Below are 20,083 nucleotides of genomic sequence, written 5' to 3' on the forward strand. Positions count from 1 at the left end.
AAGCAGCTGCTAACTCAGGAAAGGGCAGCAGTGTTGACGTGATGCCAATTAGTTTGTATTGAATGTTCCCTGCCTTACCTCCTCCCCATCTTGACTCCGTTTTCTGATCAGATTAGGAACATGACATTTGCATAAGCATCACCTTTCAGATTTATTCATTCTTCGGAGTTTAACACAGGGAAGTTCAGAAACTTGAATCTCTAGCAGAGGTATGGGGTGGTGGTGGAGGGAAGCACAGCGATGAGAGTGGTGGGTGCAGAAACGAACAGATTTTTGTGGCAGTTGCAAAGGGAGGAAGAGGTTTCTCTGACCTCATCCACTGACAGCTGGAGGTCCACTCCAGATTTCTTCTAGTTTCTGAACTCTTGGGAGGTTCTGGTTTCTAGTTTCTTCACAGTTCTGTGTTTTAGAAACTCTTTCTGACAAAGCATACTATGGAAATGTCTCTTTTGATAGATAATTACAGGACATAGCATAAGGTAATCACAAGCGCAACAAACTTTGTGTTTTTAGTTTGTGATTTTATGTTGTGAACCATCCTGAGATCTTTGGATGAAATGTGGTATACAAACTAAATTAATTAATAAATCATCATCATCACCATTATCCTGGGATAGGTGTCAGGGACTGGGCAGAGGAGGAGGAATGGTGGGGACCGCCTCCCCATCCTGACCCTTCCAGGGAGGAGGAAGAGGAAGACAGTATAGATTTACAAGAGGGGTTTGAGGGAGGTAGCAGCTCAGAGGCAGATGAGGGGAAAAGTTGGGAAATAATGGGATAGGAAGAGGAGGCAGAACCAGAGCAGCAGCTGGCTGACACGGTGTCACTGGAAAGCATTCCAGACCCTCCGTCTCCCAGAACCTGGAGAGCCTTAAAAGTAGGAGAGCAAAGAGCTCAAAGACAGAGGGCACTTAGCAACACCCGTAGAAGTGATGAATGAGGAAGTGGGAGAGACAGGGGTGGGGGGTGGAGATTCACTTGGGACAATGCCATTATCCAAGAGGCTGAGTTCTATAGCCTTTCTCTGTAAATATTGAGATAAATATTGTCTTTATACTTTCCTGGGTAACCAGTCGGGAGCCACCGACAACATCCTGACAACAGGGAATCTATGGCTCTCCAGATTGGTTTCTGTTGCCAATTGCACACCTGATAATCTTCAAGGGGAAAAATAGGGTTCAGAATTAGGAGAACAGAGGAAGATGCTTTATACTCACTGCGTTTCCAGCGCTGGATTCTTAATCCCTGTTCATGCCACATTATCCAAAATGCATATGCTACCTGCACTTTGTTATGAAATACAACTCTTGATGAGTTGTTTCTCAAACCAGCTTCACACTAATTGGAGTCCTTAAGCCCAGGCCTAATCCACCTCTTGCCAAAGTGTGAACACAATAGCAGGGTGTAAAAATGTTCCTGCCCCCCAGGTGTGCTTGCACACGCAGAAAAGAATCAGACGCTAAGGAAACTCTGTTGATGTGAAATGCACCCGGAGGTACACAACATCACTGCACCCTCAGGTGGTAATGTGAACACACACACCCAATTCAGACCTTTCTAGCTTGGTTTTGTCAACCCTGACCGGCAGTGGCTCTCTGGGGGTTCATGAAGCAATCTTTCTCAAACTTCCCAGCCCTAACTGGAAACACCAAGGAATGAATTGGGGGCCTTCTGAATGCAGAGCATGTGCTCTACCTCTGGGTGGAATGGAAGGTGGGGTGAGGCTGGGGTGGGACTGAATTTCCCACACCAATTTGAACTAGCCAGTCATTGACTTGCTGCATTTGCAATGCTTCTGGTTTCCACCTTTAAATGTAAAGGCTGCTCAGTTGGTTAGATGACTAACTCTTTTGTTGATAGGATCCTGGGGATAGGAGGAACAGACTAAACAAGAAGGGGTGGGTGTGGAAAAAATGTGTAGATCAGGTACACCTAAGGGAACTACGTGCCTGAGATGCTTTTCCATTTGCCTCTGGGACAAAAAAGAGGAGCTCCTCCAGATATTTTGGGTAATGTGACTCTCTGTTTTAAAAGAAGTTCGCCTAATAGTTCACTATGGGGGAGAGAGAGAGAGAGAGAGAGAGAGAGAGAGAGAGAGAGAGAGGAACACTCTCAACCATCCCTTCTCATGAGAATTTCTGCACATATATTTTAAGCAGGGACTTAAAACCCAGTTCTCAAATTCTCCACATGGAAATGAAAATTCTGCAGCAATATTGTGAAATGGGAATGAAAAAATTGACACCACTGTGCACAGCAACAGGAGCCAAATGCATGACAAGAGGTTCGAATCCAAACTCGGCTGTGGAGATATATAATATTATTATGACTTAAGCCTCCGTAAAGTGGAAGTAAAGTGGACACCATGAAGCTTTTTCAAAGGAAGAATGAGATAGGAATTCTACATGCAGCCTGATCTTAACTACCTCTACTTAGAAACAAGTTCCACTGTGAGGTAACTTTCCAAAGGATTATTAAAATTCCATATGATGCAAGATTAGGAGTTGGAAAAAATTATTTCAAGTGTTAGGTGACAATTGCAAACGTGGGAAAATGTAAACTGTAAATGGGTGCAGTAGACCAGACCACCAATCAAACTCTTGCAATTGATGGATGAAATCATCCTTCTAGGAAATATGCATTCATGTAAAAACATTACTAGACTTCTTTGGATATAGCACAATATTCTAGGAGAGGCCACCATTGTATTTTTACCATGACAATCAACTGAGCTATAAATACTGGGAAGAGTTTTGGGCTTCTATGATGGTGATGAAGCATCTCCCAAAGCACACATTTCCTGCTGTAAAATAATCACTAATCATCAATCATCATCATCATTATTTATTTATGCCCCACCCATCTGGCTGGGTTTCCCCAGCCACTCTGGGCAGCTCCTATCAAAATATTAAAAATACAATAAATCATCAAACATTAAAAACGTCCCTTCAGTCTAAAAGTCAGATAGTTTTTTATTTCCTTGATATCTGATGGGAGGGTGTTCCACAGGGCAGGCGCCACTACCGAGAAGGCCCTCTGCCTGGTTCCCTGTAACTTCGCTTGTTGCAGTGAGGGAACCATCAGAAGGCCCTCGGAGCTGGAGCAAACACCACCCACTGAGAAAATGATGGACAGATATCAACATTCAAGTGTGTGTGTGTGTGTGTGTGTGTGTGTGTGTCCTTAGCCTGGTGTCAAAAAGGTGTTGGGGAAAGTGTTCTGAAGACAGAGAACGAGCCCCTGAAGAAAAGGCCCTTTCTCATGTGCCTGGTTGCTATTGATCCTACCTCTCCTGAGAGGAGGACTCTTGCCTGACATGATACTGGCACTTGGAAGCAAAGAGGGCCCACTGCTTCTGACATTCAATGCAACTTAAAATACATCAGGAAGAACTTTCTGGTGGTAAGAGCTGCTTGAAAGGGGAACGGTCTCCCTCGGGAGGTCATGAACTCTCCTTCCTTGAATGCTTTTGCTGATATTTGTGCATTGCTGAGGGTTGGACTGGATAACCCTTGGGGTCTCTTCCAACTCTACAATTCTATGATTCTTTGATAAGCCTCCACCTTTCTCCCAAGTTCCTGACATAGAAGATAGCCAGAGCCTGCTCCCTGCAGTCCACCGTGAGCTTTGGAGGCCTCGCTGCTTTCAGGGGAGTGCAATTGGCACCTGGTCAAGACAAGTCCATGCCTGTCTGTTACCGGGATAGGTCTTTGCCTGTCTTTTGCTGGGCACTGGAGCAGTCACTCACCAAATTCAAGGATATAATTGACATGGGTGACCTGGCAGTCATGTTTATGACTCCCTAGAAAGACTTCTGCCCGAGACCTTAGAGGACCACTGCCAGTCGGAGTAGCTTCACATAAAAGCATCCAAACACAAGTTCTGTTTTAGATGTGCGGTTCACTTAAAGAAAAAGGGAAAAAAAGTTTTGAGGAGAGAAAGGAAGAGAACAGCACATGCATTGTGAATGTCTGACTGGCATGGAGCATGTTTTTGAGAGGAGGCAATGGAGTTCTATTCTCGAGATGGAAGAATGAATGGCCAAGTACCCATCAGAGGCATTTCAGTTATTCAGTCCTGCCTCTCAGGAGAGGGCCATCAGTCCTAGAAATCTGTTTGGTACAAGTTGTGCACAGAGCTACATTCAAAAGCTCGCACGAGGAACACAGCTGTTGCTGCCAAACATCATTAGATGATGATCATTGCCTTTGTGGCTCTCTGTCAGGCGTCTCAGGAGGAATTTCAGAATGTAAGATTGAATCAGAAGCCTTGATTAGGGGGAGGCTGAACTTCCTGAAAGTTAAATCCCTTTCTCTTTAGCCCCAGCTTGACAGGGCCCATCCCATGATAAATTGCTTGAGCTTGGATTGCTGATGTATAATTTAAAATACTACCATGCACACAGGGGGAATATTATTTGAAATGCAATTCACGCCCTGAAATGTCTCAAACAGGGGCTCCGTTTCCCTCCTCCCCATCTCATGATTTCTAGTTCTGTGTCTCCTCTCTCTCCTTGCAGTGAAGACTCCCTGCTCCCCCATTTCACTATGGAGAAGCACTTAAAGGCGTTCCCTGCTCCCTCCTTCCAAGTCTAGATCAGGAAAAGAAACAACCACATCTGGAAGCTATTGGGAGGATCTCTTTTTGACATTCCTCCCTTTGAAATAGAATCCACAGAAAGCCTGTCCAATGGAGCTTTTTAAGCGCTGTGTATGGAAGAGAGCTTTGCAAAGGGGTCCACCCGAAAACAGCCTGTCAGATGACTGATAAGAAAGGATGGGACCCAAACATTGCATGGAATGTAGAGGGCAAGGGAAGCTCTGCAGAGAGATTTCCACTGAGTTCAGCTGTATCCTGGGGCTGCTGCTTAGACCAAGAGTGGGGAACCTGTGGCCACCCAGATGTTTCTCTACATCCCTCCCATCAGCCCAGGCCAACACACCCAATGGTCAGGAATGATGAGCGTTAGAGTCCAGTTGCATCCAGAGGGCCATCATCTCATCTCTGCCTTGTTTTTATATGATGACTTTTAACAGGAAAATGTCATTAATGAGGTATGCGCAAGATCATTCCGAAACATATTGCTCCTTTCGTGGTGAAATATTGGTGCAAGGCTGGGAAAGAAACTTAGTTTTCAGTGGGAAAAAATGGTCCTCTCTCCATGTCATTATTTGGAGGAACATAAATTAAACAAAACAAAAGATAAACAAGGAGCCTTAGATGAACTGGAGGATTTTTGAAAGGTGATATGATCACTACAGACAACCCCCTTTTACGCACATTCATTATGTGTAAGGCTGCACACACCCACATCACGCCAAACCCAAAAGTGACCCAACAATGTCACAAAAAGGGGCGGAACAGGGCAGGGGCAAAATAGGGCAGGGCCGGAACGCGGGGCTTGCAGGCTTTTCCAATGGTGTTTCAAATATACACTATTTCACTGATGCGTGTGGTGCCTTAGAACGTAACCTCCATGTAAATTGGGGAGGGGGGCTCTATTTCAACAATAAAATCAACTGATAAAAATAAACACAGCAAACAGCAAAAACAATTACACCAAATATTAAATTTCTTTTTTAAAAGCAAGAACACAACAGCCCCAAAGCACCTCTAAATGGTTTACAAAAACCAATTGCACCCTTAATTGTGCTTTTGCACATAACACTTATTGCTGGTTAACATTTTTCAACTGCTTCCCCCTAACATGGCAAGAAAATGGCTGTACATGCATGACTTTGTCACGAGTGATTGGCAAGGTGTGAATATCTGAGCTGGGCATGTGGCAAAGCTCTTGGAAGTTTGTGCATCATTCACGGGTCTCAGGCTTGCACCTGACCACTGCAGGGTCTTTTGGAACGATGGATGTGGAAACAGGGAAATGCGGGGTGGAGATTGCTAAAACAGCCACCTGGAATTGCAGCCACTGTGGCCCTTTCAAATGGTGTGCTCTGCACATTTAATGGTTCAGATATTAAACGAAGTTAAGGCAGGAAAGAAAATCAGCCATGCTGCAGGGATAATGCTTGGCTCCCTGCCTTGCTCGTTTTCCAGCCAAGCTCTAGAGCTGCCAAGGAATTCTTCCAAAAAAGAACTGTACTAAACGCTGTATGATTTTCATATTGGAAACGGCTCTCTTTTTTCATCAGACTTTCCAAAGGAAAATGGCCACTTCAATGATATCTCTCACATCAGGGAAAAATTTAAATAATAATAATTATTCAAAAGCATATGGCACCATCCTTTGAAAATGAAACAAAAACCAACAAATCAAATAAAAATGTTTAAATGAACCTTTCCTATTTGCAGTATGGTGATTTTTTTAAAAAGTGTGTGTGTGTGTGTGTGTGTGTGTGTGTGTGTGTAATATATAAAACACAGCTCTTTGCAAAATCTTTCCTTCTGAGTAGGATGAGCAATTCTATCAATTTCTGCCAGTTTCTCATTTTTCCAGTCTCCCCAATTTCCCATCAGTTTTCATCCTTTTTTTTAAAAAAAAATAATCCTCATGAAAATTAGTCAGCATTTCAGTGTAGTTTTCTCTTACTATATACATTTTTGCCAGCAAATTTTCCCCTGGTATAATGCACTTTGTATTTATTTTCATGAATATATAATTTTTTTGTGCACACTTTACCCCAGAATATGCATTTGCATACCTGTTGCTTGGCTGAAGAACTGTGTTACAAAATTCAGAGAAGTGCAAATTTTGAAAGCTGGTTGCGTTTCAGCCTGTGCATGGTTCAGGGAATACAAATTAAGTAGATTTGCCTTTTAATGTCAAGTGAATCCTAATTCTGAGTTTGAAATGCCTCAGAATTGTTAGAATTATTGGTGAAGGGTGTTTCTCCCACTTTAGGTTCCTTTTGATATTGGAACTTTCTCTAGATCAGCGGTGGCCAAACTTGGCCCTCCAGCTGTTTTGGGACTACAGTTCCCATCATCCCTGACCACTGGTCCTGTTAGCTAGGGATGATGGGAATTGTAGTCCAAAAACAGCTGGAGGGCCAAGTTTGGCCACCACTGCTCTAGATAGTTATTTTATCTTATTGCCTGACACCCTTTTGAGTTTTCCTTTGATGGAGATTAGCTTTACATCCTGTTTTCAAGCAGAAAGTGTCTTCTGCAGGCCAAATATATTAGAAGACCAATGTCTTTAACATATATTGTCTTTAATATCCCATGAGTTATTACTTTATTATTTATTAGACTTAGATCCTGCCCTTCAGCATAAGATGTCAGGGTGGTTCAAAAGACAAAAATACAACATAAAAACACAAATGAATAATCAAAACAAAACAACGAAACAATAACCCACACACTCAAACACATTTCAAAGGCTGCAGAATATTAATCAGCCAAAGACAGGGCTAAAGAGGAACATTTTCACCTGGTGCCTAAAGATATATAACGAAGGCACCAGATGAACATCCCTGACAAACCTCATTGTCTCTTAATGGATTTAAATAGAAAGTAGCAGGCAGGGGTTCCTCAAACTGGATCACGACCCCGGCATTGGGGAAGGCAGGCTTTAACTCTTTGTCTCTGCTGTGTCCCTAATTGAGATCTGCTCTCCCACATTTCCTGTTTGCATTGGAAGAAAAGCTCCCATTGGTACAAAAGGAGGCTTTTCTTGCAGTGGAAATACCACAAGTGATGCTCCCAATCCAGACTAGAACCACAGGCAAATGGATAAAAACGCAACCTTAAAACCAGCTAAAACTTTAGAGAAGTCTTTCAGACATCAGCCCTGAGAAAGCAGGAAGGTACGTGTCTCCCTTGGCAGTACAGGGATTACCCTGGATCAGCTTCACTCCAAGCACATTTGTCCTAATCTAACAAAAGAGCTCTGTGTGCAAAACCCGACTCCTATGTGCAAGCCAGATAAGGATGTATATGTGCATCTAGATGTTCAGCCTAAAATGTATTGCTATGCTCAATAAGACTCCATTGAAGAAGATGCATGCACCTTTTGATGCACACAACAGTCCGTGTGTATAGAAAAAGAGGCTACAAGTTGTTATGTGTGACTACTGGTTGTCCACAATTACAGCTAGTTTGGAGCTAGTCGTACCTTGGATCCCAAACGCCTTGTGAGTTGAACGTTTTGGCTCCCGAATGCTGCAAATCCAGAAGTGAGTGTTCCGGTTTGCAAACATTCTTTGGAACCCAAATGTCCGAAGCCACTTCCATGGCTTACAATTGGCTGCAGGAGCTTCCCAACATTTTGGAAGTCGAATGGACTTCCGGAACGGATACCATTCAACTTCCGAGGTACCACTGTATTACAACATAGATTATATCCAGTGGCATCCTAGGTTTCTGTCTGTAGGACAAATGTGCCTGAACTTTCATCCATCCATTCATTTGCCTTTTTTTTCAGCCTTTAGGGGAACCCAGTTTGCCATTTTTGTATGTGTTGCATTCTAAGACTCTCAACTTGGAGAGCAGGCGACTTTATATCCAATGCAGACTTCCCAGTAGCAGAATGCCAGTAGGGCTCCTTGGAAGGGTCCTTCCTCTTCCCAGTCCGGGAGGAGACTGGCCAGTTCGCCATCCTTACCCAAGTCTCTCTGATGAAGCTTCTGCTCCTACAGGGCTCAGTGTTGCTATTGTACAGCCCATGCTTCCTTCCTGATGCCTTTTTAAATTAAGATTGCCACGGCTTGGAAATCTGAAGATCCAAAACTCATCTTCCTGCCTCCTTTTAGACTGCACACCATTTCGAGGCAACTGTGTGTTCCTCAGAGGATTACATGCATCACTGACACCATAGCTGCTAATCCACTCTGGCATTCCTCCGTGGCTCCAGGGGTGTCACTAGGGTGTGTTTCGAGTAAAGAGAGTGGCAAGGCTGGGGTGGAGAGGCAAATACCTGCACTGCTTTCGCAACAGAAGGCTGAATTTCAGCAACAGTAACTCAGAGCCCTCTCCCGATCGCCTTCCCTAGGTAATGATCACACTGACTGAACAAACAGTCAAAGGTGCTGCCGCAGATAAGTGCTGGTACAATTGATCCCTGGCTTTCCGTGCCTGATTTGAACTTTCAGGATACATTGTTGGCACAGCTTAACACTTTAATGTGATGCTTGCCAGTGGCAAGGAATTCTTTGGCTCACAGGTAGAATCAAATCGCGGTTTTCGGGGGGGGGAGAGGTACGGAAATGAAATAAAACCCTCTGGAATATTATTTACTTCGACGTGTATAAGCTGCCTTATACCTGAAGGAATGTCTCCACCCCCATCGTCCAGCCCAGACACGGAGGTCCAGCTCCAAGGGCCTTCTGGCGGTTCCTTCACTGCAAGAAGTGAAGCTACAGGGAACCAGGCAAAGGGCTTCTTGGTAGTGGCCTTCCATCTGAATGCCCTTCCATCAGATGTCAAGGAGATAAATAACTATATGACTTTTAGAAGACACCTGAAGGCATAGGAGTCATTCTTAAGAGCCGAGGAGGTCTTCAACCCCCTCAATAAAATATTTGAGGGCCCCTCAAGTTGATGGGCATTGCCATTCAAATGGTGTGCGTGCACCACATAATGTGTTCAGTTATGCAGGGTGGGGCTTACCTCCCCCACCCCCCATATTTTGTTCAAGTTGGCACCCTTGTCTGAAGACAGCCCTGTACAGGGACTTTAATGGTTGGTGTTTTATTGTGTTTTCAATATTTTGTTGGGAGCCAGAGTCCAGTCCTGCTCCTGAACAGTTGATAAGTACTACCTACTACTATTTTTTGCTGGGCCTGGTTGAAAGATGGGGCCATGAAATCATATGCACAGTGCAGGACTTGTTCCTGCACACAATTTCCCCATCCAGCTTGGCTTATGCATGTGCAGAAGCCTGCTTCAAACGCATGGAACATCCATGTGTTGTGCAGACAGAATTCGACAGAATTCAGCACTCTGGGAAGCTCAGCCTTGGCACAGATAAGGAAGCAAGTTTCTAGGCTTACGGCTGCAAATATAGACTTGTCTGTCTGGTTAAACTGCAGAAACCAGAGGAAGAAGGGAAGCTGAGTGTAGCATTTCCGGTGGGGCAGGGGCAAGACTTGGGTGTCCTGCATTCTCCCCACCCCCATGACTATCAAAATAGATAATGCGGAATAGGTCAATATGTGTATGTTTTCTAAATTCGCATAGCACATACAGTCTGCAGGACTATGGCTATTATTGCACTACACATTTATTTTATATTTTAAACACAGCATATGCACAGCTCTTATCCAACATTGATGTTCCACGTGGAGACCTGCTGGACTAGCTCATGGCAATAGCCTTGCACTTTAGTGTGCTTGTGGCAATGAAATCTTGCAATGCATGTTGGGGAAGAGGGAGGAGAGTGAGGATGATATAGTAACACACACATCTAGGAAGAGGCAGGAGATGGATGAGAAAGGACAGAAGTGGTGAGCACCAATGAGCAATTTAACTGTGGTTTGTCTCCTTGTCTGAAGCAACAAACTGTAGTTAACTGTCTTGCTTGAAACATGTCCACTTCAAGCCATGGTTTACAAAGCTGGCTGGTTTAAATGAACCACAGTTAATGTGAACCATGGTTCCCAATTCAGTAAGCTGTGAGTATCTAAAAGTGGAAGCTTCCAAACTCCTAATCTCAGCTGCATGGGAGGAGGAGAGGAGAGTTCATTCTTGCTTGCACACATCACACTAAACCATGGTCTAGCATGATGCACAAACATGGCCAGAAGGGTGAGACAGAGATTGTGTGCGTTATATGCATCAATACCTCGACATTTTCCTCTCTCTTGCACTCTACAGTGATGATCTATTACTCTGTTACTATTATTAATGAACACTTAGAAAGTACAGGTTTCCAAGCATCTCTCAACTTTTCCCAAGCCCTTTTCCTCAGTGAATTACAGGTTCTTTTGCTTCAGGTTAGCTAGGTGGGACAATCATGGTTCAGCTGAGATTTGAAGCAGGAACTTTTCTGCTTTAGATGGTATCTGAAGAAGTGTGCATGCACACGAAAGCTCATACCTAGAACTAACTCAGTTGGTCTTTAAGGTGCTACTGGAAGGAATTTTTTTATTAGGTTCTTTTTGGTAAGCCACAGATGCAAAATGGGCTTCTGTGACATTTGAGGGTTAAAAGAAAAAGAAGACAAACAGGTATGGGCATTTCATAAGTGCTCAAAAGGTCTAGCGTACATTATCCCAGTCATCCTTACAACAACCCTGTACGATAGGCCAGGATTATTATTACCTCACTATTGCAGGTGGGTTTGAAGCTGTGAGACAGTTACTTGCTTCAGGTTAGCTAGGTGGGACAATCATGGTTCAGCTGAGATTTGAAGCAGGAACTTTTCTGCTTTAGATGTGCTTTCCCTCAACAAGGATGAACCAGAGTGAAATTGTATAATCCTTATTTTTCCCAACACACAGGCTTGCTCACAGTTCCCAGAAGGGAGAAAGGGTGACCATTTGCACAAAATGAAACATTTAGCTAGTTGGCAGCCATTCCCCTTTACATGGCCCAGAGGTCCCCTTGGCGAGGCAATTTTAAATTTAATTAATTGTGCTGATAAAACATTGCATGTGTCAGAGAGAGAGAGAGAGAGAGAGAGAGAGAGAGAGAGAGAGAGGCATGTTCATTAATGAAGACAGAGAGATGAAGGGTAGAAATGGGTGAGTGAGACAGGATAGGATATCTTTTCAAAAATAAAATAAAAATACAAGCATTTCAAAGTTTACATTGCCGAGAAATGAGGTGGGTTTGAATAAACCTAGCTAAAAGCCAATAAAATGGTCAGACTAGTTCAAAACCAACCACGTGAAAACTGTATATAGGAGAAAAAGCATTTAAGAAGAAAAAAGCACTAGAACCTTATCCCTCAGGCCATGCAAATGACAACTCTGGGTATAATCCATGTGTGGCAGAAGGTAGCAGTTTCACATCAGCTGTCCCTGGCCTCTGACCTCCACATATCAAGATCTTGCTAGTGAGCCTGAGTCTGCTGCCCTGCTCCTCTCACTGATCACCCCCAGAATTGCTTGATGCAATTTGTGTCCAGGATATTTTCAGGACTGCCTGGTCCCTTATATCTGTCATGGGCCAGGAGTCACCTTCTCCTGCTGAACAGCAGCTTGAAGGGGAGAAGGCAGTGACTCCACCTGCAGCTGATCAGCCTTCAAAGCACTGATGAGAACCAGCTGGCTTCAGCCTTCTTAAGCACAGCTTCCAGCAGCAGGAACAATGCTTGTAGTTCCTGGTCCTACCTTGCTGCTTCCTGCTCGTTTTGACCCTTTACCCCATGAATATTAGATTCTATGCCTCCTGGACCATCTGACCACGTGGATGGCTGCTTGCCCAACCCTAGGACTGGACCTGACTCTGGATGCTGACTCTGCCTCCAAGCCGAGTACACCTCACAGACTCTTCCAGTTGGCTGGCTTCCCACTCCACTGAGCTCTGCATGTTTTGTTGCTCAGCAATGAGAGTACAACGATATCTGATCTCTTGACTGTCCTTCCTGCTTTGCAGGGGGTTAGACTAGATGACCCTTGGGGGTCCTTTCCAACTCTACCATTCAAGGGTTCTATCTCTGCCCCATCACTGAAAGCTTTGAGGTAGTTTCTGTTCATGGTCCCCTATGGCTCCTATCCACCACAAGCATCCTGAGTACTGTGGGCCCAGCTCTGTGGAACCCCCCCCCCTTCCCTGTTTTGCTGCAGGGGCTTGACAAAAAACATATTTATTTCTGCAAGCATTTTAGAGGATCCCCCTCCCCATTTTTTATGACTAATTTCACTCCATCTTATCCATTGCATGCTTCAGTGCTTTTCTGTGTGAAAGATGATGTTGATGAATTGTAAGATGCTTTCTCCTCCCTTCATCTGCCCTCTCCGCCCTTCGTTATTGAGTTTGCGACCAACGTTTAATTAAAAAGTTGATAAGAAATAGGTGCCAGTACTAAATACTAGTGCACACCATTGGGGGAGGGGGGGAACACTGATACTCTTTTAAATTTGATCAGAAAGATATATAGCATAGCACTATATGGTATATAAATAGCTAAAATAAAATTAATAAATAGATTCATTAATGGTGCAATTCTTATATTGTACACGGCTATTTTATTTAAACAGGCTGGCCACACTCTGCTCCAATCCTGTACCAGGCAGTAGGCTGAATTCCCAGAACTTTTGTAGCAAGCTTTTTAGCTGCTGTTATTAAATGTCTGTGGTTAGCTGTGGTGGGAAGATTTTCTAAGTGGGGAGAGGGAGTTGGAGGGGAACTTGCACACTTCATGAAGGCATCCCAACCTTTCCTCTCTTAACCTGGAACCTGATTTATCCCAGACAAACATCATGCCTGAGAGCAACATTATGGGAGAGGTGTTTCCAGGACTAAGGTGAAACTGTGAAGCTCACTTGTTTATTTTTGCTATTGGCTGCTGCGTGTCGTTTACATAACCTTGTTATACTTATAGTATTGAAATGTGAGTGGGGTTTTTTTTGCATGCTATTATATTTTTGCTTTGCTATGTTATTATGTAGTTGTTTTGTAGTGTTTTTGTTAGAAAGGCATCCATGTTTATGTATTCTAAGTTGCTTTGATCACAATTTTGTGTGTGTCTGGAAAAGAGGTGTACAAATAAAATGAATGAATGCCCCTTCCAGTTTCTAGAGGAGGTAGTCATAGGATCATCAAATGGTGGAGTTGGAAGGGAGCCCAAGGGTCCAACCCCCGGCAATGCAGGAATCCTGACTAAAGCATTCAAAACAGATGGCCACCCAGCCTCTCCTTAAAAACCTCCAAGGAAGGAGAGTCCACCACCTTTTGAGGGAGTCTGTTCCACCGTAGAATAGCTCTTACCATCAGAAAGTTCTTCCTGGGAAACCCAGCTGGATGGGTGGGGTATAAATAATAAATTATTATTTATTATAGTTGGAATCTCTTTTCTAGTAATTTGAATCCATTATATGAGTCTGCTGCAGTAAGAACAAAGTCTTGTGGTACCTTGACGGCCAACAAATTTAATCTGGAATACATTTTCATGGTAACAAGGACCACCTTTTATATCCTTGATGCTTGCTAATGGTTGTGAGTGAGCCGCTTATATTTTCTCCGTTGTCAATTGAGCTGGGGGAGAAACTTGCTCAGTTTGCCTTTTAATGCAAACCTGACTAACTCACACCAATCAGCAGACCAAAACACAAGCTGTCATGCACAATTCACATTCCACTGAATTTTGCAATGCAGACAGAGACTGTGCAGAAAAATGCATATATTAATGAAAATAAGTGCACACAACAATGTCTCTTGTAAACAACACAGCAACACTCCAAGGCTGCCCCATCCAAAGGGAAGCTGGGCTGCCATCTCTGGCAGTTTTCTCTGCCTCTGGAAAGTGGGAGGGCCACCAAGCATATACTCACTGTGTGGCAAAAGCAAAGCACAGCCAACCCAGCAGAGGTGTTGCAGCAGCTTATCTTCTGACGCTTCGCAACGTGTCTGAACCTGGTTTTAATAATATGGCATTTAACTCCCTCCTTTTTCCCCTCCGCCTCTCAGGATTCTGGCCCTCTGCCTGTGTGTACTATACATACAAAGAAGGAATTTCAACATGAAGGCTTGAAATGGATCCAAGTCCTTGTAGTTTCCTGAGAAGAGACCGAGAAATAACGAGTTGTGGGTTCTGTGATTATAGGCTATCCTTACTTAAAAACAAAAACAACCTTTCCCAGCCAAATCCACCCGAGTTCGCCTGTTCATGTTGTCCTTTAGCTGCTATATTTTAGGCGCAAGGCTTCGCAAAAATGCCCTGTCTTTCAGGAGATCGTCATACGGTTTGTAGTGCAGTGGCTGAACTGTTGGACTATGACCTGGGAGATGACGGTTCAAATCCCTACTCAGCCATGAAGCTCACCTTGCGCAAGTCAGTCTCTCATAGCCTATCCTACCTCGCAGGGTCATTGTGAGAATAAAATAGGAGGCCAATGTATGCCACCTTGGGCCCATAGGAGGAAAGGTGGGATATAAACGTGATGGATAAATACATAAAACTCTGGGAGCCATCAGTACAGGCTGCAGCCGTAGTCCGCATGGAAGAAGTTGAAGCAAATTGTTTCAGATGCAAGAACTGCAGTCGTAGTCAGGAGTCGCACTCTGTTATATTGGTGCTGAATGCAGTGGAAAATAGCTCTGCTGAGGCCATTCCTTGCTATGCAAATATGAACCGTAACAAAATAATAATAATTAAAGATTCCCAGTAGTTTCTGCTCCTGTTTCAGTGGGACTCCTCCTAACATTCAGGAATTTGGAAAAGACATGTGTCTGGAACAGCAAAGGGGGTTGGAATTTCCCTTTGGAAACTTTCTCGTGGCAAGGAAATGTAAAGAAATAATTACGGCATCAGTAATGCTGGCTTACGTGGCAAGCCCTGAGCACCGGGAAGGAACAATTGATGAATGGAGAGACACATGGGTGCACAGGGATCTCTTCAGATTAATAGGTTAGTTCAACACAAGAAGAGGAGAGCGCTTGGAATGAAGTGGGCAGTTGTCACATGGCAAAGAGACATCAAAGAGCTGTCAGAGATTGGGGGTGGCATTTTTCAAGTACGCAGATCAGATGTGAGTACCGGGTTGCTTTGACAAATGGAATCCAATAACTACAAAATGTGCTGCAGATATTCATGTTGGCTCTCTCAGGAATTATGGGGAATCACATGTCACACACCAAGGAGACTGTTCTTGACCTATTTGGCAGCAGCTGGCACATCTGCCATTGCCCTGCTTCTCCTCTGCATGGTGGGCAAAAAGAGTTGGTGGTCCCATGATGCACCAGGGGAGTGTGGCTGCTTAGACCCGCACTGCAACGCAGACTGGGCTCAGGGCATCACTCTTGCCTGTCTGCTGTCACGGCAAGGGTAGCAAATATTTGCAAATGTCTTTACTGGTAGCTGGTGGGAAGAATGAAACTCCCCATGTTCCTAGGTGGGAATATCCCATAAATTGCCTGGCTGGGTGAAGAAGTGGATCCGGAGATGGCTGTTGTCTGCATGCTCTTCTTGTTTCCTGGACAGCTGCTGGTGGAAGCAAGAATTCTGAACTAGATGTGCCTTGGCCTTTGCCAGCAAGGCAATCCTCGATGTTCTTACATGCCACCTTTCATTTCTCCCCTTTCCCCCCTCTTTCTGATCCAGTCTCTGAAATGCCACCTGTCCCTGCAAGATTTCATCTCCAGTCTGAGATAGCTGGGCCTGTAGCTGTCAAGGACACATCATCCCGCTTCGGCTTCACAATAAACACAGTTTGTGTATATGTTTGTGTACACACAGATGTTTAAGACATTTTCATGTTGCCCGTCAGTAAAACTTCCAAGGCAGTTTACAACGAAGTAGTAAAACTCACAACAATAAGAACCATACAACAGCAATCAAATCGATAAAACAGCAGAAAGCAGCTCTTTGAAGCAACTGGTAACGTTCAGCAAAACAGGCAAGATGATTTATTATTATTTTTATCACTGCCAGCTATCAGGAATCATTGGAAACCAACCTCCTTTCGAAAACAAGGGCCCCGTAATCCTCCTCCTTTCATGGCTGAAGATGGAAGTCCTGAGAGACCCATTTTCTCAAAAGCCCACACCCTCATTTGGAGCCACGGAAGCCATTCTCCAGCAGACAGAAAAGCTTTCTTGGTGTGAGCCCTGAAGCTTCAAAGCCTTTTCTCCCCCTTTCCAAACATGACCAAATAGCTGGCTAGAATCAGGATAAAAATGAAATCATTTTCTCTAGATACAAATGTAAGTCATTCAGCAGCAGCAACATATTTGAGCCATTGCCGGAGAGGAAATAGCCTGCTGCAATTACCCTCCAGGGTAACTTGCAGTGTATGAAAAGGGAGCCACATTGTGTACATAAGGTGCCAAAACACTGGCTGCTATTACTAATAATTTATATAACACTTGTTAAAACTTTACATGATGCTTTGCAGTCCTTATTGTGTTTGCTGTATCAAAATCTTCTCGAGAAAGGTTGCAATTTTTGTTCCCATTTTACAGGCGAGAAACTGAAGACTGTGCTCAGTGACTGCAAATGAATGGTGATCGACTCCCTGAGTAACTCAGGGCCAAAGTAGGCATGACCGTGAAAGTGTCTTTCTCTGCAGGATAGCTCAGTCAGTAGAGCATGAGATTCTTAAGCTTGAGATTGTGGGTTCATGCCATGCGTTGGACAAGATGTTGCTTCAGTTTCTTCTACACCGCTTAGAGATATATTTTATTTTATTTTATTTTTTGAGTAATATTTATTAGCTTTTCAACACGGAAAAAGTTACAAAAATAGTGAAAAAAAGATACAAAAAGATGCAAAACCAGAAAAGAAAAGAAAAAATAAAAACAGTTAAAAATACATCCCTCTTTCTATTATCTTACCGCTCTTTTACTTATTTTCATGACTTCCTCACACCTCCCTTTTTTGTATTCCAGTTAATAATTGGTTCAGCAAATCCATACCCTCTTTATTTACTCTTAAGTCTTTCTCTTCACATCTTATAACTTCAAATTTTCATCTAATATCAATCTATTGCTAAGACCACTTCATTTCATTCCAACATCATTAACATTCAATAATTTTACAGTGTTTCTGTAAATAGTCTTTAAATTTCTTCCAATCTTCTTCCACCAACTCTTCTCCCTGGTCTCGGATTCTGCCAGTCATTTCCGCCAGTTCCATATAGTCCATTACTTTCATCTGCCATTCTTCCAGAGTGGGTAAATCTTGTGTCTTCCAATACTTTGCGATGAGTATTCTTGCTGCTGCTGTAGCATACATAAAGAAAGTTCTATCCTTCTTTGGCACCAATTGGCCGACCATGCCCAGGAGAAAGGCCTCTGGTTTCTTCAAGAAGGTATACTTAAATACCTTTTTCATTTCATTATAAATCATCTCCCAGAAAGCCTTAATCCTTGGGCATGTCCACCAAAGGTGAAAGAATGTACCTTACGGTCCTCAGGATTCTATATTAAGCGGTATAGAAATAACCAATTAATAAATCATGACATTGGGCCACCTGAGGCAGGGAGGCTGGCCGCTGCTGTTGGATTCTCTGTTTCACACCTGACACAGGAAAGGCAGCAAAGAAAACTTACGCACCGCTGCTTCTCTCAGTGGTTGTGATATGCAAAGCCTGAGGAGGCCTTCAGGGCCTAAGCAAAGAGGCAGAGGAAGATCTTCCGAAGGGAAACTCTGAAATAATCTCTGGCCGCCTGTCTCTCTTTGTGTGTGGCGGGGGTGGGGGTGGGGGTCTCTCTCTTGAAACAGACCCTTCCAAGGACCTACATTCCTTGGCCTCACTTAAAAGAGTTCCCACATCTGGGAGAGGAAAGGAAGAAAAGAAAGGAGGCTTTGTCTGTTTTTTGTGTTGTGGGCGTGTTTTTAGTAAACATGAGTGAATTGCATGTTTCAAGATGGAACTTCGTTTCAGAAGGACAGACGCACCTTTGATAAAAGGGTGCATTGACTAGACTAGAGGATAGTCATAGTGCCTGTCCCGTGCTTTTTTATCCCTCCCATTTCTTTTTGTAGTGTTGGAGGAGCACCAGAGTGCTTCTGGAGCTAGGGATAAGTCAATCCCAGTTTCTCTGCATTTCTAGTTTTTACCTTCTGAAGTTTGCTTCTCCACATTTCCACAGCTCTTCCTGGTTTCTTTTAAAAGAAAAAAACCATCATGAAAATTCACCAGCATTTTTGTGCCCATTCTTCCTAATGTGCACATGCTGTGTGCAATTTTGCCTAATGCACACAATTTCACAAAGTATTTTCCCATAATGCGATGCATTTTTGTGTTATTATTGCAGATATATGCATTTTATGCATACTTTACACTAGTAAGTGCATTTTTTACTTGGCTGGAGAAGAGCACCTCAGAATTTTGAGAAGTGTGGATTTCAAACAATGGTTGTGTTTCTGTTTGCATATTGTTTTGGATATTGTGAATTAGAAAGGTTTGCCTTTCAATGTGAACTGAATCAGATTTCCTCCCTATCCCTCACTATATAGAGCTCCATCATTTCCTCTTCTCCCCGCCCCCACTTTCCTGAGTGAGATTTTTTGTTTCCTTGGGGGAATGAAAGGTAATAACAAGCCTATTCATATTTCCTGAGTTTATCATACTTTGCTCCTGTTGTCCTTACGTCTGTATGAAGTTTCTTTTCTGGTCAATTGTCCTTTCAATTTAGAGAGTTGCTATAGTGAGCTTCATTCGCCTCAGAAGCTAGAATGTTTGTGAATATTCCCAGACTTCACATACTGTCACTGCCCATAGGTGCATGCTATAAATGCAGAATCTTACTGCCTCCCCTAGGAATTGAGTAGAAGATCAAGCTTTGTTTTTAAACTTTAACACAGAATTATGTCCATTTTATTGCTTCCTGTTTTAGCACTCAGAGTGATTTGATTTTGTGTACTGCTCAAAATGGACGAGGCTTCTGTGCAAACTTAAAACAGCTTGCCATATTGTTTTATTAATGCTCAAAAACCTTATTCCATTGCAAAAGAAAATACCTACTACTTGAGTAAAAACAAAGGTTTCATTCTGTTTGGCCAGGAAGCCTCTGGAAAATTAAATTGGAGGTCTCATGTAAATGATTGAATATACCACAGATTTGTCCCTCAATTCAGACCCTGTGCTAATGAGATTGTATGAGATCACTGATGAGATTGGAACAATACACCTCTAATTAACACCTTATTTGAATGGAATAGCATCTCACATTTCTAAGCTGTGCTTTTTATAGACATCCTGGTTTTGAGAAAGGAGGGGAAAATATTTCAAATATTTGCTCAACCCAAATGAACCTTCCTTCTATGAAACTCACATGGAACAAGGCCAGTCTTAGTGTGTACATTCCCTTCCTTTTATATTTATATTGCATCATGATGTGTCAAAGTTTGCTGTGACTTAGCAATATCTTTATTCCTTGTCACAACTGTAACATTCTTATGGCATTGCTGGACATCTCATTCCTCTTGTTCATCCCCAAGCTAGGAGCAACCTCATTAAAGCAGCAACTTGCAAGCAAATTCTTGATGCAGATGACTGCCACATTTCAACATGAC

General features: G+C 43.3%; 1 protein-coding gene across 5 annotated transcripts in view; it reads left to right on the top strand.

The window, feature by feature from the left end:
• GSG1 (germ cell associated 1) overlaps nucleotides 1-20,083 on the top strand; it is a 110,780-nt gene that overhangs the window by 68,386 nt on the left and 22,311 nt on the right. The window contains exons 1-2 of one of the 5 annotated variants that reach the window (XM_081879310.1): nucleotides 8,962-9,121; nucleotides 14,533-15,593. The exons of 3 other annotated variants lie outside the window; for them this stretch is intronic. The gene's annotated coding sequence lies outside the window, so the exon portion shown is untranslated. Of the gene's footprint in view, nucleotides 1-8,961; nucleotides 9,122-14,532; nucleotides 15,594-15,940; nucleotides 17,099-20,083 lie in introns of those variants that run through there. One more of the 5 variants, XM_081879312.1, reaches the window with a different exon arrangement.

This window comes from Podarcis erhardii (genome assembly GCF_964252035.2).
Source record: "Podarcis erhardii genome assembly, chromosome: 10".
NCBI classification, from domain to species: Eukaryota; Metazoa; Chordata; class Lepidosauria; order Squamata; family Lacertidae; genus Podarcis; species Podarcis erhardii.